At 46.8% G+C, this 16,389-nt stretch overlaps 1 protein-coding gene across 1 annotated transcript in view; it reads right to left on the bottom strand.

The window, feature by feature from the left end:
* SLC6A11 (solute carrier family 6 member 11) overlaps positions 1-16,389 on the bottom strand; it is a 115,231-nt gene that overhangs the window by 29,730 nt on the left and 69,112 nt on the right. The window lies entirely within an intron of this gene.

Raw genomic sequence — 16,389 nt, 5'->3', positions numbered from 1 at the left:
ATGGCAGTGGCTTCTCTGACACTCCCCTCCCCCCGGGCTCTCTTTGAGATCAGCCCCTAGAAGTTATCATGGAAAATCCACAGCTAAAATCCAAGTGCAGCTGATGAGACTCAAGCTTGAGCCTCAGGTGCCATCCAGAGAACAGAGTAGGCACTCAATGCAAGTAGCAAACATTTATTGAGCACTTACGATGTGCCAGGCAGCTTGCCGAGCCTTTGTGTATTACTGTACTTCAATATTCATAGCAACCCTATGCAGTGGGTACCATTATTGGCCCCATTTAACAGCTTAGGAGACTGAGGAACAGAGAGGTTGAGTAACATGCCCAAGGCCACACCGCTGGGAAGTGGCAGATGCAAGTCCATGAAAACCCACCTCTACAGATGCATGCTTAATCAGTCCCAACTTGGAATTGCAGACTTGGAATCAGCCTCAAAAGTTCTCTGCAGTAACCTCTCACCCAACACAGGACTTGCTTCTGAATACTCCAAACAGAATAGTCTCTGCTTGATTACTGCCAGTGACGGGGAGCTCACTATCTCCTGACATGGCCTTTTTCTTCTTTAGAGAGCTCTGATCATCTCCATTTCTCTTTCTTCCATGTAGCAGCACTTTAAAAGTTCAGAGAAAGCATAGTGCCCGTTGGACCTCAAAACTCTCCCTTTCCAGACAAAATACTGTATTTCCTCTCTCTTGGAGATTATATTATATAATACAAACCTCTCTACCATGAGTGTGTTCAAATTTGTTAAGTCATTCAACAAATACTTATTAGAACTGAAGATCATAATGCTGTTTCTGAGCCCAAGAAATGAATATTTTTTTCCTCTCTAACATAGGCTCATTGGGTTTAGAGCCCCAGAGCTAAATGAGGAATTTAGGGAAAGCTCTTTCATGAGGTGGGGCAGAGAAGGGTACCAGCAGATTGGAGTTAATTGAGACATGGGTAGGAGAACACGGAAAGAGGGAATATTTACAAAACTCTTTCAAGAAATGTTGCTATGAAGGAGAGGTAGGAAAGTAGCGAAAGGGTAAATAAAATTTAGGGAGGATTTTTAAAAATGGTAGAAACTTGAGGATGCTTAAATGCTAATAGGAAAGGTCCAGTGGGGGAAAAAATTGTTGAAGATTCAGGAAAGAAATGGATGTATTTTTAATCCTTCTTGCTCTGCCTCAGGTTCCCCATTTGCTACCTCAGTGAATTTCCCTTTTTACTCAGAAAGGCCAGTAAACAATACGGTGAAGCAAGAAACAGTACAGCTGCTGACCCAGGAAACAGGAAACCAGATCTCAGGGGCAACCACCAAGATTCTTGGTGCTTGATTAAACACTAGCCATCCTGTCTGCCATGCTTCTTAATGCCTCCGCAAACTGAGTGTCCCTCCTCCACTGTCCTCTGGCTCATTGTGCAGGCCAGAGTGAGAGAAGCCCCAGACTTGTGGGGAAGCTGGCTCCCTCACTGTGACCATGCCCCACCAGTCAGCAAAGTGGCCCCTCCCCAACAACATAAATAAATTCTGTGTTAGAAAACACCAAAGACAGCTTTCGATTCACACGCCCCAAAGAAATGCCCCCAAACCAATGATTTTCACTTGCAGATAATTTTTCTTGCAGTTTGATCACTGAGTACATCAACACTAATATAGGCTGGTTTTGCCTACCCAGCATCCATCTCTCCTTTCTGGGTAAGAGCACCTCAATTTTCCTTTGGGAAGGCACCCCTCCCCCACTGAGAGGCAGCCTCAGGGGTAGTCGCATGACCCAGGCCTGGCCAATCAAAGCATTTCTCCTGGCCACAGTGATTGGTTCAGAGAAGAGCACATAATGCAAGCCAAGCCAATGAAACTCAATCCTGGGACTTTTACTGGAGCTACTGCAAATGGGGCACCTTCTTTTCTACTGGGGGCCATCACTGACCATGAGGGAAGAGCCTGCCTGAGAATAAAACCAACACACAGAAAAGCAGTGTAGAGAAAAGACAGACAAATAATCGTGATATGACTTGAGTCCCGGGATCCAGCCATGTCTGAGATCAGACCTACCGTAGTAGAACATTTCAGTTTCAGAGACCTATGAATTCTTTTTCTTAAGTCAATTCAATTGCACTTCAAACTGAAAAAATTCTGACGAATTGCAATGTTAAGAGAAAAACCCAGGTGGTGTAAGCCCAAATCCTTTAATCAATCCCGAATTACTGATGGGCCAGCATTTATTGAGTGCCTTCTGTGTGCAGGCCCTGTGCTAGACTCTGAGATATATACTGTACAATTAAATTAGAACTCTATCTCTGTACTCAGGTGAGAAAAACAAAACATTCGCAAAACAGGGAGCTCAGTATCTAGGAGAGGACGATGAGGAGGAAGAGTAATAATTGTTAGGGGAATCAGAGAAGGCACTCCTTTAAGGATTGGAAAAGAAATGAAAGAGGGAATGCTGGGCCTGGGGGTTCATGTGAGAGGGGGTGTCCTCAAATGATCTTTCCCTCCTGCTCCCCTGCCTCTGTGGGAAAAAGCCTGTCATTTTATTCTGGTGGTTACCATTAAATCAGTACCTTTATACAATACCTTTAGTTCTTCCCTTTTTTGATACTGTCTCTTGGTTCCCTATGTGAGGAATACTGAAATTAGCTAGTAGCCTCTATTTCCCTTTCCTCTAGAATCTAATTTGAAGAAATGTCTATTTGATTCTAGTTAATACTTACAAGTTAGCTTGTGAACTTGCTCTACTTCTCATGTGTGCGATCTCCATTTTCTCATTTTTTTATACTTGGACTGTATCTGCATTATCAGAACATACAACCATTCCATACTATATTATTTCCCTTAGTGTTAATTCTACAGGTGATTATAAACTTAGTGCTCACCCCAGCCCTTATGTTAATGCCTTTCCAGTCAGTTTGTCTGTTTGTAGCTTGTTCTCTGGTACCATTCCTCTGGAAAGATTCATGGGAAATAATATTTTCTGGGTTTTTGCATGTTCATAATGGTTTACCTGTGGCTTTCACACTTGAAAGACAGTTTGACTGTATATAAAATCTCAGTTCTCTTTTTATTTTCCTGAGTATCTTGAATATGTTGCTTAGTTGTCTTCTGGCACAAAGTGCTGCTGTAGAAAGGTCTGATGCCAGTCTAACTTGCTTCTCCTTATAAATCACTTATTCTTTTTGGGTGGATACGCAACAGGTTTCATCTGCTCTCTTTAAAGTCCAATAGTTTTATTAGAATAGTATTAACGTTGACTATTCTGGGTTGATTTTCCCCGGCTTGTGGGATACTTCTTTAAGATGAAAGTTCAAGTCTTCTCTTTTATTTCAGGAGAAAAATAATCTCTGAATTATTATTTTTAGTATTTATTCTCTTCTATTACTTTGGGTTTCTTCTTTAGGGACTTGTGTGTATGTTGGACCTTCTTTGTCCATAATCTATACCTATCAATTTTTCTTGCATTCTTTTAAAAATCAGATAGAAATGAACAAAGATTTTATTTTTCATTTTTCTCCTTTCCATACTCTACTTACCTTATCATGTTATCCATGGTCTCTAGTCAATATTGTACTCCTTCTATTTAGTTATTTTTTCCTGAAATATTTTTCCTTTTGTAAGCTGTCCTTTTTGTCAGCTCTCTTTTCAAATATTCTTTTTGTCTAACAATTTCATTTATGCTATGTTTCACAGCATCCATTGTTTTCTTAATTTTTAGCTTGTTTTAAAATATTAAGTTTCAGTGTTCAACTGTTTTGTGGGTCTGTCTTTGTGGAATGCATTTGTCACCTTTAAAAACACTATTTTCATAATTCTTTTTCTTAGAATAGCTTTGTCTGGGATTGGACCACAATCCTGTTCTGTTGCTCATGTGTAAGATGAATTTTTCTATACTCTTAGGAGAGGATTTTATTGTGTAGAGGAATGGGGGTGATCCAAGGCAGACTGCCCAGCTTTCCATTTCTAGGGTTTCCTCTTCTGTCATTACCGAAAAGTCTTTAAAACTATGGTTGTACAGAGTACTTTCTAAAATTATGATTCTCTACTCCCTTCCCCCAGCTCTTATCCAAAATTTCTTTTCATTTCCTCTAGTGTCTCTGTCCTGCTCAATTTGGATTATGCTGCCAGCACTTTCTCCTCAGTGTGGGGTTCTCTCTGGTAATGGAGCCTCAGCTGGTCAGTCCCTAGAGGCCCAGACCTCTGTCAAAACTTCCTGCAGTCCTCCCCCACTTATCTGGGACTTGGAGCCTGCACAGGCCCCTCCTAGTTTTGGTTGATGTTCTCAGATAGGTCCACCGAGCCTCTACTCCCAGAGTCCTCTCCTAGTGGTGAGTACATGTTAGAGCTTTCTGGGTTTCCTGGTGCTCAGACTTTATAATTCCCATTGCCTTCATCTTCATCCCATCCCACACAATTGAAATCATGCAGATATTACTGCTGTTGGTGTTTGGCCCCACAGATTCACATTTTTGTAGTTCATGGAGTCATCCAGTTATGCTGAAGGTGCTGTCCACAGGCTTTTTGTTTTACTATCCTAGTTTTTGTGTTTGCGTGAGAAGATTATAGGAAATTTAAAAAGCTTTTTTTTCCTTTCTGTTGCCATCTTATCTCCTCGATTCTCAAGAAATCTTTAGAGGGAAGATTATGACTGGAGGTAAGAGAATACCCAGTGTATTAGTACATTTCTGTTGCTCATAACAAAATATCTGGAACTAGGTAATTTGTAAGAAAACAAAATTTACTGCCTACAGTTTTGGAGGCTAGGAAGTCCAAAGTCCAGGGAACACATCTGGCGAGGTGACTCTACAGCAATACAGGGTGTCACATGGCGAGAATGGCAGAGCAGAAAGAGAGAGCCTCTCATGTGCTCTCCTTTTAAAGCCCTCAGAACCACGCTCCTGACCACTGTCATTAATCCATTCACTATGTTATGGTCCTACAGTCCAATCACCTCTTCAAGACCCCACCTTTCAATCGTCACAACAGGATTTCCCACTCTCTCAGCACTGTCACAGTGGGGGCCAAGGTTCCAATACCTGGAACTTTGATGGACACAATTTAAGCTTCGATGAGGTTGGGAGGGACATTCAATTCACAGCACCCAGATTTGACCAACACAGTGGATGGGGTGCAACACTAGAGGATGATGCAGTTTAGTGGGTTTTTTTGTTTGTTTGTTTTTTAGGGAAAGTTGGAGGTGTAAAGTGGGGAAATGGGTTAAGTATTAATCTGGAGAAGGAAAGTTTGAGACATCAGTGAGATGTTCAAGAGACAGGTAGAAGTTGTTCAAGAGGCAGGTAGAAAGTCTAGGACTACTATTGAGGTCTGGGCTGAAGACACAGATTTGAAAATCATCAGGATTTTAGCAGTAACTTTACATCTCCCTGACTCCAAACCAAAACTCTCACCACTGGCCTCTTCTATTTTCCACTTTTGGAAAACCCACGTTGATATCAACTTGTCTGCCGAGACACGTGCTCATTGGGCACAGCAAAGCCTGAGAACATTTAGGATCAGTTTCTTGAAAAAGGCCCATGAGGAACCACAACATGTCTTCACATGGATTCGGCATCATTAAACTCCTTAACAGACTGGTATAACCAACATGGATCCATGTTCTTACACACATGCCTGCGGTTGTGAAAATACAACAGGGCCCCAGTTGTCAGCCTTGCCCCTCAATCTGGAAAGGGAATAATTGACTCATCAGCGAGCTGATGTATTTGTTAAGATAATTCTTGCTAGGCTATACTGGATTAAACAATAAACTCCCAATCTCAGTGGTTTAGCACAACACAAATTTATTTCTCCCCACTCAAAGCCCTATGAAGACTGTGGAAGGGCTCTCTTCTTCCCAATGATGTAGTGAAATAAGCCTTTCTACTTTATTACGATACTGACATCTCAGTGCAGGCTCCAACAAAGCCTCTGAGGCCGAGGAACAGAGAACTGAAGTTTTCTGTGGGACATTTTTATGGGCCCAGCCTGGGAGTTGCTTATATCACTTCTGCCTACATACCACTGACCAGAGCCAAGTCATGTGGTCCCAACCTAATGGCAACGGACTCTGGGAAATGTAGTCTTCCCATTTACCCCAGAAGAGAAAAAAATGGATAGTTCGTGAACACATAGCACTCATTATCTCTGCTACGACATTATCCCAGGTCTACCCCATCTAAGGCTACATATTTCTTCAACTAGGAGTTCTACAAACACTGAGTGGTAATACAAAATCATGGTGGCCATTGGAATGATTTGACAAAAGGGGGAAACAGAGGCCAATAAAACATTCATAAACCCTTCCATCAGTTTGCTGATACTTTTTAAAGTGGGCAACCTGAGTTAATCATTGAAACCTACTTCACACTCAAGGCTTCCATGTGCACAATCTCAGAATGTGCATAACCATCTCACGAGGTAAGTGTCATCATCTCCATTTTTACAGAAGAGGAAAGGGGTCCGTGGAAGGTCAAACAGCTCATAAGGGAAAGAGTCAAGTCTGAACCTGTGGCATTCTGGTTTCACATTTTACGGAGAAAAGCTGGGGCCTCCTGGTCTGCTGAGCAGGCTTAGAGTCTCAGGGGGGGGACTTAAACCACTCTGTGACTGTCGAGTCAAACACAGCAAAGGTAACCCACCTCAATGAAAGGAAGACGAGGCAACTGAGCCCCACTGGCCAGCATCTCCCAAGACGCTACAAAGGGAACAGCTCGGTAGAGGAAGGGCTTCCTGTTTCTCCATGCAATTTGAAGGGAAAGCAGCCTTAACAAAACAAACCCTAAGGAAGCTGGGTCAGTAGCTGAGAAACGGATCACTCCTCATGTTCTGTGGCAATGAATGGGGGGCGTTCTGGCAGCGCAGTTGTGGGCGGTCCACATTCAGAGGGCTGGAGGACAGATTTGCATGGGAAAAGGGGAGCGCAGCCCCTTTACAAGAGAAGTAGTCCTGCCCTCTAGCTCTCTGGCAACCTCACCTCTTCCTGGGCATCTTGTCCCAATGAGCCCTGGTACATGGATGGTACAGAGAGCAAGGGAATGGGGTTTAGTGTAACCTGCCTTCCCATGTAGACCCTCAGGGCCCAGCAAGGGGTTGCGTGGAGTACGTCCTCAATGACATTTGCTGGGAGAAACAAAGAAGGACGCATGAACAAGGACAAATTCTTTGCTGCCCACACTCAGAGGCTGCATGTGTCATGATGGATGCTCATCATCCCCAGTCCACATGGAAGCACCTTACAGTTTACAAGACTGTATGGCCTATGTCCTCTATGTCCCACACACTGCCTTGAGGTGGGCATCACACTCCCCAGGTTAGAGACAGGTGGGTGGAAACTCTCTTGCCCCCCCACTCCCACCTTGACCATATAGGTAGAATGTCCAGTTTCTTAGACGTTTGGGGGAGAGAGCTTCACGTCTTTTCTCCACCTCTTGGAGAGAAGTGATTTACCTGATTGGAGAGACTGTGCATATGTGGCTAGCATCTCTCCCTTTTTCTCTCACACACAAAAGATGAAATAATATGTGTAAAACACATCTTCGGCACAGTCCTCACTCTTGGAGAGCATTTACTCTGGAGAGTACTCAGAAACCCAGCCACTAGCTCTAATGTACAGAAAGTGCTTAGTTAACATTCATTCCTCCCCAAGATATTCCACTATTCAAAAATCTTCAGGAAAAAAAAGCCTCTTGTCTTTTTCCCCACCATAAACACGCAGTGAGTGTCTACCACGCGCTTCCAGGAGCTGAGGCTGCAGCAGTCACCAAACTTTACACAGCTCCTACCCGCAAGGAGCTTCTGCTTTAGCGGGAGAGACAGACAGCAGCAAAGACAGGTGGGCTGTCCTACAACACCTGGTAGAGGGGAGCGACGTGTGGGGAGGAAGAATGCTAGAAATGAGGTCAGCGGGCAGCAGGGGCCAGAATCCCACCCCGTGGAGGTGCAGCTGCTGCGCTGAGGTGAAAGGGAATCGGAGACAGAACTGTGGTTTTCTATGGCGTCTAAAGCAGCACAGGTTATAGAAAGAAACTCCACTGGAAATGTGCTTTCAGGTCTGCAAACAGCCACCAGCCCGAACAGATGGGCAGTGCCTCTGTCATCCAAGCCCGCACCAGCAGGTGGGCCTGGCGCATCTGTCTCTGCATCCTGGAGTTGGTTGGTGTTTGCTGCACTGACGCTATGAGGTCTTTGACAAACGCAGCCTTAATCCATTCTGCTATGAAAGCACTAGTAAGTAATGGGAGGTGTACAATAATGGTGATGCTGATAATCACAATGACACCACCTAACCTTTATTACTGCCTATGACACACCAGGGGCGGTGTGAAGTGCTTTACAAGTATTAAATTCATTTCATCCTCAATGTTAAGGTCAGTATCATCCGCTTTTCATAGATGAAAAAACTAACACTCAGAGAGGGGAAGTCTCTTGTCCATTGAGCTTTAGAGAGATGTACACATTGGCCAGTGTGAGGAGTTACCTTGAGCTCAGGAATAAAAGAATCTGCTAACTGCCCACTGGAACTTGGCCTGCTCCTGGGAGAACAGAAGCACCATGCAAAACTGACTAAATTAAACTAGCTAGTTTTTGTCAGTTGCCTCATTCTGAGCCTTGTGGAGGCTTAGTGAAAAGGGCAAAAGTTTCAGGATCAGCAGAGCCAGGTTGGAGCCCTGCTCTTCCACTTACCTGCTGTGCAACCCTGGGCAAGTTACTGCACCTCTCTGAGCCTCAACTTTTTTGTCCATGAAAAAAAGATAGGAGGATGTAAAGTATGCAGTGGAATACCTGGTGCCAGCCCCTTAATCTGATCTCTTTAGGTGGCTGACACTTCTCAACTATACTATGAAAACATGATCCAACATTCCAGCCTCTCTCCCCACCAGGTGAACTAATCAGATCTCTGAGACACAACAAAGGCTGCAGCTGTCCATCTCTAGAGCAGATACACCCGCCACTTAGGGCCACGGACAAGGGCACAACAGAGAAGGGTGGAAAGAGCCAACATTTCCTCGCTCCTAGGCTCCTTGCCGTCCCTATGTCTGGTCAAGAAGATGCGTGAAAACCACCAGACCCAACAGCACATGCGGCGTCTGGCTTTTGAATCCAAGGAGTTGGGACAAAGCTTGGTGGCCCTCCTGGGGCTCACAACCCACAGCCTCTTCTTTAATATTTTCTTTTCACACAGCCACACACTCACACGCATGCACAGACACACACACACACATACAGAGCACAACTTTTATAAGTGAAAAGCCTTCGATTCAGGCAAGAACATAACTTACATAGCCCGGCAGAAAATGGCTGAATTAAGCTCTTTCTTCTCATCTTTTATATTGGTAAGGATTCTCAAAAGATTAAAAGTAGGTTAGGAGCATAATAAAACAGCTGTGTTTCCAGTGTGTACCTGACAACGGCTTTTGTCGAAGTGAAGAATTACATGAAAATCACTTCCTTCCCACCTCTTTCTCAGCCTCCTCTGGGTTGCTAGGCGCCCTCTCTCCTTTCGGCTAACGCCAATACAGAAGCTGATGAATACAGTATGGCCATTATGAAGGAAGGGGAGTTCAGGAGGAGACTTCAAATGCCCCCTCCCTTGTGGATTCAGTGGGGGCAGAGGGCTTTGGTGGAGACAACTTTGGGTATATTTAAATGCTAATGCTCTGGGCAAGCGGGCAGGGCCAGCGGGAACAGTGGTGGGAAGGGGCTGAAGCTCTTGGCCTGGAAGCCCAACTGGAAATATGTTCTGCAGCCTCTCATTTGGGTGCCAAGCCCTTACTGGGCAACTGGCCCCGGGGCCGACCCAAGCCCTGCCAGTAAAGTGTCACTGGGCTCAAGGGTTGCACTGCGGGCGATGAGGAACCATTCAGTTCTGTGCAGGGGGAGTTTGGGTGTGCAGGCTGACCCTGGTGGCCCCTTTGTGTGGAGCAGGTCACTGTGGCTGGGCTTTTGCCCAGGAGGTTGGACAGCAGTGCCCCAGGCACAGTGAGTGCAGGGAGTGGATGGGTGGCTGCTGGCCCCAGGCAGAAGGGCTATGACTCTGTGTGTTACATGGCAGAATCCTGGGGGGCTATGCACACCTACCCTTAATCATCACATTGGGTACTGGAGCCCCATTTTACCAAAGAGCTAAGAGGAGGAGGTTCAGAGCAATGAACAGCACAGTGGGGCCTGAAGGTGGCACATTCTCAGCCCTGAGCCTTCCCCATAGCTGGGCTGAGGGAGAAGAGTGCTGTGATTGATTAGCAATGTCTGCCCAGGGCAGGAATAGGGGTGGGATGCACACAACACATATTGGCCATCTCTAACGTTATGGGTAGGCATGCATGGCCCCCAGGATTCTGCCACTTAAGGCACAGGGGTCACTGCCATCTGCCTGGTGCCAGCAGCTGCCCATCCACTCCCTATACTCTCTGTGCCTGGGACACAGCTGCCCACACAGACTCATGGGGCTACATTTTAGGCCAAAGTCTTCCCCCAACAGTGTTTCTCGAGGTGGGGGGTTCTGTTGGCATTTTTGATGGACAGTTTATCACACTAGACTGTCTCGTTCATTGTAGGACGTTTAGCCTCACCTGCTCCCACTCTCTAAATGCTAGAGGTGCCCCCAGTCATGTGGCAATCAAAATTATGTCTCCACCTATTTCTCAATGAGTCCTGGGCCAGTAGTCCTATCTCCCGCGGGCTGAGAGCCAATGAGGCCGAGGGAGCCTGAGCTGGCAACAGCGTGGGGCTACAGAAACCACATCACATGGGCAGCCCCAGGCTGGGTCCCCTGGGCCAAGCCAGACTTCAACTCCCAAACTGAGCCCCCAAGCTGGAATGTTCTCCTGTGTCAGCCGAGCAGGCAGCTGGGGAGAAGCTGCATGATCTCCCCCCATAACCACTTTCTCTCCTCTAATATCCATGGAATTGGTTCAAAGGCAGAGAGCCAGGGAAAGAAATAGCAAGCTGGATGCTCAATGTCCTGAAGAGCCAAGCGGCCGCATACACTCCATTCTATAGAAAAGACTCCTTTGGGAGGAAACCAAAAAGAAAATAGCCCTGGTGGTGAAGGGAGCTGCCTGTGTCTGCCCACAGGACAGAAAATAAATACCTTTAATCATATCATTACATTCATTTTGTCTGTCTCCCCTGTCCAAACTGGAGGCTCCATGAGAGCAGGGGGTCTCAGCCTTTGCACACCACCTGGCACCTAGTAAGTTCTCGAGAAATACTTGCTGAGTGCTCACAGCTGCTTAGAATCCCCAGCGCATAGAAAGGGGGTATTCAAGGCTCATACAGGTCTTAGTACCAGGCCAAGTGGAGAATATGCTAGACTGAGAGACAGGGCACCTGGTTCTGATTCCAGTTTGCCCCTAAAATTCCTGTGTTTTCCCTATAGTTCTTTCTTTTCTCCTAGCCTGTTTCCCAGTCTGTAAAATAAGGAAACTGGATTGCAGTAGAGATGGCCAATGTGTGATGTGCACACCCCACCCCCATGCCTGCCCAGGGCAGATATTGCTAATCAATCATAGCTGCCTTCTGCCTTCAGTCCAGCATGGTGAAAGATGCCCACTGCCAGTCAGAGATGGTGAGCAAGCTGGAACCTGAGAGAGATGATCGTCAGCTCAGCTGTCCCAGGCTTATATGGCAAGGATATCTTCTGGGGTCAGTTGGGCCCATTTTCCTTGGGGAAAGCCCTTAAAAACCCTGAAGACACTGAAACACCTCAGCATTAAGGCTCCTGCCCCACACTAGGGACAAACTTCTAGTTAAACACAAGAGACAGAATTTTTATACGAGGCAGCAGGAGAATGACACCATACTCACGGAGACACACATCTTCAATGGGTTTTTGGTGCTCGTACTGGCCAGGAGGCTGGAAGGAAATGGGAGAAGGGTCCAGGGGAGCAAATGGCATAAGGAAAGGCCCAGAGGTCGGGAATAGGAAGCTCCGTCTGGCGCTGCCCGGCAGGAACGCTTCTAAGCAAGGGCTCGAGGCAGGGCGGGGGGACTGGCATTCATAGAGCCAGTGTTTCACTCATCACTATATCTTTGAACAGAAGCCACTCAAAGTTCCAGAGCAGGAAAATGCCCCTGGTAGCCAGAGTCAGGCTATGGGAAGACGCTACTCAATTCTGCGTGAAACAGAATCCTGAGAGTGAGGGGAACACACTCAAAGCCCTGCCCTGGGGAGCCTCCCAGATCTGGGGTGGGGGGACAATCTCACTCAGCAGCAGGAGAGCTTCCTCCCTGGCTGAATGCTCCAGCCTTGGGATGAGCTCCCTGTCGCTACAGGTAACCAAGTGGAGTCAGGGGTGCAGGGAAGGAAAATCCTGCATTGCACTGGAAGTCAGGGCAGATCTCTGGGGTTTTCTGCTGCTAAGAAGCTTAACAGTAAGTGGGTATATCCCCCTCAACAACACTTTCTGAGCCTCATGTATCTGCCAGGCATGGAGAATACAAAAATAATTAAGACCCCGAGCCTCTGCTCAGAATCTTAAAATCTAGCAAGCAAAAGAAGTCAGACAAGCACCTTGCCCGGGTTGCACAGAATCAGATAGATCTGGTTAAGTTCCAGCACTGCTGGGCGACCCTGGGGAGGTCACTTCTTTGAGCCTGTTTCTTTGTGGGTATAATGGGGATAATCACAGCACAAAGCTGCCAGAGTTATTCTGCAGACAAAATGAGATGATGCGTGTAGGGTGCATGTATGGCACCTAGCTCACAGTAAGTGTTGTGTCCAGTCGGAGTGGCTGAGTGGCCATGGGGCAAGGCGTCAATACTTCAGATCTCAGAAAGCACTTCTGAAGGGTCTACATGGCTGAGTAGGCACATCCCAGATGGAGAGGCAGAAAAATCAGCTTTTCTGGCCCCAGGTGGGAGCCAGTCCCAGAGCCCCCAGTTGCCTCCTCCTGACTCTGGAATGAGTGCTCCTACAAGGGGCTGGAAGCCTGACCCACTCACTGTCTCAGAAATGCCTCGACAGCTGGCCCTGCCCAGCCTCCGAGAATAGGGTCAACACCTCCTCTCCAGGCCCAGCAGACAGATCTGAGGGAGCCAGGCTCTGCAGGCCTCCCTCGGGGTGTCTCGGTCTCCCTAGGGCCATTTGCCCCAGGAAGCATTAGGAGTGAGAATGAAACGGGCCTCCGAGAAGCCACACAAGCCCTCCATATGAGCATTGCTGGGGATACAAAGACAGCCTTTGCTCCCCCCTCAAAAAGAAGAAGGTGAGTGGATTTTCTTCCATCATCTCAGCAGCAGGAAACCAGCCCCTCGAATCCTCACTGACCTCACTCACTTTACTGGGTATGTCGAGGCTCCACTTCACAGATGAAGAAGCCGAGGCCCTGCAAGGCTCTCCTCATAGATCCGAATCCCTCGGCTGGTAAGTGGAAGACTCAAACACAGATCTATCTGACCTTAAGCCCTCACTATTTTTTTTTTTTAATATGCTCCAAACTATTTTTTTAAATTGAGTAAAAACATTGTATTTATGGTGTATAACATGACGTTTTAAAATATGCACACATTGTAGAATGGCTAAATCAAGCTCAATAACATATGCATTACATACTCACCACTTTTGGGGGGTGGGAACATTTAAATCTACTGTCTTAGTAATTTTTACGTACACAATACTTTATTTACTATAGCCACCATGGTGGACAATAGATCCCTTGAACTCATGCCTCCCATCGAACTGAACTTTTGTGTCTTTTGACCAACATCTCCTCAGCCCCCTTCCCGCAGCCTCTGGCAGCCCCCACTCTACTCTGCCTCTGTGAGTTCCACTTTTTTAGATTCTCCATGTAAGTGAGATCACGCAGTATTCGCCTTTCCATGCCTGACGAAACCTTCCAGTAGACAGCCGCCATCTCAAGCGAAAGGAGAGGCCAGGGTGGACAGTCCAGTGCACCTGTCCCTTACCCAGCTCTCTTGTCTTGCCAGTCTCTCTGCACTCCACAGGCCCAAGGTCCACACGGATTCTGTGCTCGACATCTGGTGACCTGCCTGTTCCCATTCACGTTGTTCTCTTTCCACCTCTCAGAATCCTTGCCAGCCTTCAAGGTCATATCGCCACCTGTTCACACAGACTCTCTCCTGCTCATCTGAAGAGGTGACAACTTTAAATGATACCAGAGCCTGGCGTGCCCAGGACAGAGGAGCTGAGGGTGGTGGTGGGCTCCCTCCCTACAAGCTCTGAGGCTGTGTTCCTAACCACAGCGTTCTTGGAGGCCAAGAAAACAGGAGAGACAGCTCACCCCAGGTGGGCTAACAAGAGATGAGACAGCTGCCACAACACTCCATCCCAAATGATGCTCTGGGACATGGTGGCCTTGGCTTCGGGGCAAAGCCACACTGAGTGAGGGGCTGTCCTCATTCCTCACACCTCCCTCAGTGACTTCCCTGGGATTTGGCTTGAGCAACTAAACCAAGAATGATGATTTAAAAAATGAGTCAAGGGATGAATGTTGACATGTGTAGGGGTGAACTGTACTGATGTTTACAACTTTGAAATGTACCAAAAAATAAAATAAAATGATGGATGGATAGAACTGGGCTGGAAAGGTCGGTGATGAACAGACACAGCAAGATGTCAGTAGTAGAATCTAGGCGGTGGCTGTGTGGGCATTCCCTGTGCAGGCAGAACCAACACGACAACAGAGGGGATGCTCCCATCCCAGCAGCAGAAACTGGCTGTCTCGCTGGAGATGAGCTACATCTGCAAAATGGAAAGGGAGACACTCCTCGGGGACACTTGCACCTAATAACTCAGGCTCACATCAGTGGGGGTAAACTGAGGAAATCCCTACCCCGCCCAGGTGACATCAGGAGCCAAAACCAGCATTCAGTCCCTGACCAGGAAACCTAGGAGTGCTCCTGGATTCAGCTGTCTACTACTTGACATCACCTCAAAGATTAAAAACACTTCTAAATCCCTGATACAATCTGCCCACAATTCATGGATTTATCTGAACAGTTTTTAAACCTCATTTTCAGCCAAAATTCCCTTCTGGATGAGGTGGAACAATCTTCCAGGGGTCAAGAAAAGAAGGGGAGCAAGGCACAAGAAGGCACAAGTTTGCACCCCCCAGTCTCTCACCTAACACTACTTTACGGTTTCATTTTATATTCCATCTCTGAGACATTTGCTGAAGAAGCCTGTTATTTGTTTTCCTCATCTACCTTTCTTAGGGACCCTCTCTTTCCTTCTCACTCTGTGTGTTCTCCACCTGTCACCTGTTTGGAGGTTTAAACAATTATCATAGTACCCACTGCTCTGGGCAGGAGCATGGCTCTGAGATGGTGACCACAGTCTACAACAAGCACATAATGAGCGTGCGCTATGTGCCAGGCCATATGCAACCCACCACGGGAGAGGCAGAACTGAAAGTGTCTGTGTTCTGGAAGGGTTGGTTCCCTTGGGGGGTGACCAAGGATAGTTTGGATTAATCCCCAAGGATGTTAACCATACACTTGCTTAGAACGACACTCATCTGACCCTTTCCCCGACCTACGCACATAACCTTGAAAATCTGAATGCACTGCCATATATAACCTTGGAGTCATACGGTTTTCCCCTTTCAGATGATTAATAATATAAAAACAACGCATGACCACAGATAAGTCATCTTTTCTCTCAGGGCCTCATTTCCCCCAAAGGACATTTTAAAGAATAATTCCTGGGCTCTGCCACCTTTTATTAATCAGATACATGCAACTGCTAATAGAAACTTCCTGTTGGCATGAAATAGCCATTGGGATGGATCATAAAGGGAAAAAGAAAAAAAGAGAGTTATTGATAGTGAAAGATTGAAAACCAGTGATTTTTCTATATGCCCTCATTTTATGGCTGAGGGAGCGCTGACACAAGGGAGGGACAGTGACTGTTCAAGGTCAGTGATGGAGCTGGTTCTCCCATTTCTGAGCCTGGGAGTTTCCCACCATGCAACACTGCCTCCTGGAGAGGTGGGGGATGGCAGCGGGAAACGCAAGGACAGAGGCATATACAACTTTGGAGGCTAGATGTGCCCATTTGCCTCTGCCATTTGGAACGTCACTAAGGCTCTAATCAAGGAGACAGAGCTATGTTTGGCCTCTTCGTGAACATGGTGCAGGACTCGGCGTGTCCCCTGCAGGGCTTTCCAGTGTTTGGCTTGCATATGAGAAGTGAGAGAAATGGAACATGAGATTCACACGCCAGTGAGTTTTCACAGAGAAGGACATCAAATGTCACAATCCCAGCAAACTGAGAGGTATCAAAGCCCGTCATCTTGCTGCGCACAGACAGGAGAAATCCCTGCTCTCTCACAAAGCTGTGCTGGGTCAGAAATCATCAGAACACACTGCATTTGCAAAGCGCTCTTCTTCCTAACCATGGAGGAGCTGCAGGAGCCAGTCACAGCTTCTTAATGACAAGAATTGTGCA

Source organism: Cynocephalus volans, chromosome 11 (genome assembly GCF_027409185.1).
Source record: "Cynocephalus volans isolate mCynVol1 chromosome 11, mCynVol1.pri, whole genome shotgun sequence".
Lineage (NCBI taxonomy): Eukaryota > Metazoa > Chordata > Mammalia > Dermoptera > Cynocephalidae > Cynocephalus > Cynocephalus volans.
Note: the sequence above shows the minus strand (reverse complement) of the source record. Positions and strands in the feature narration are given on the sequence as shown.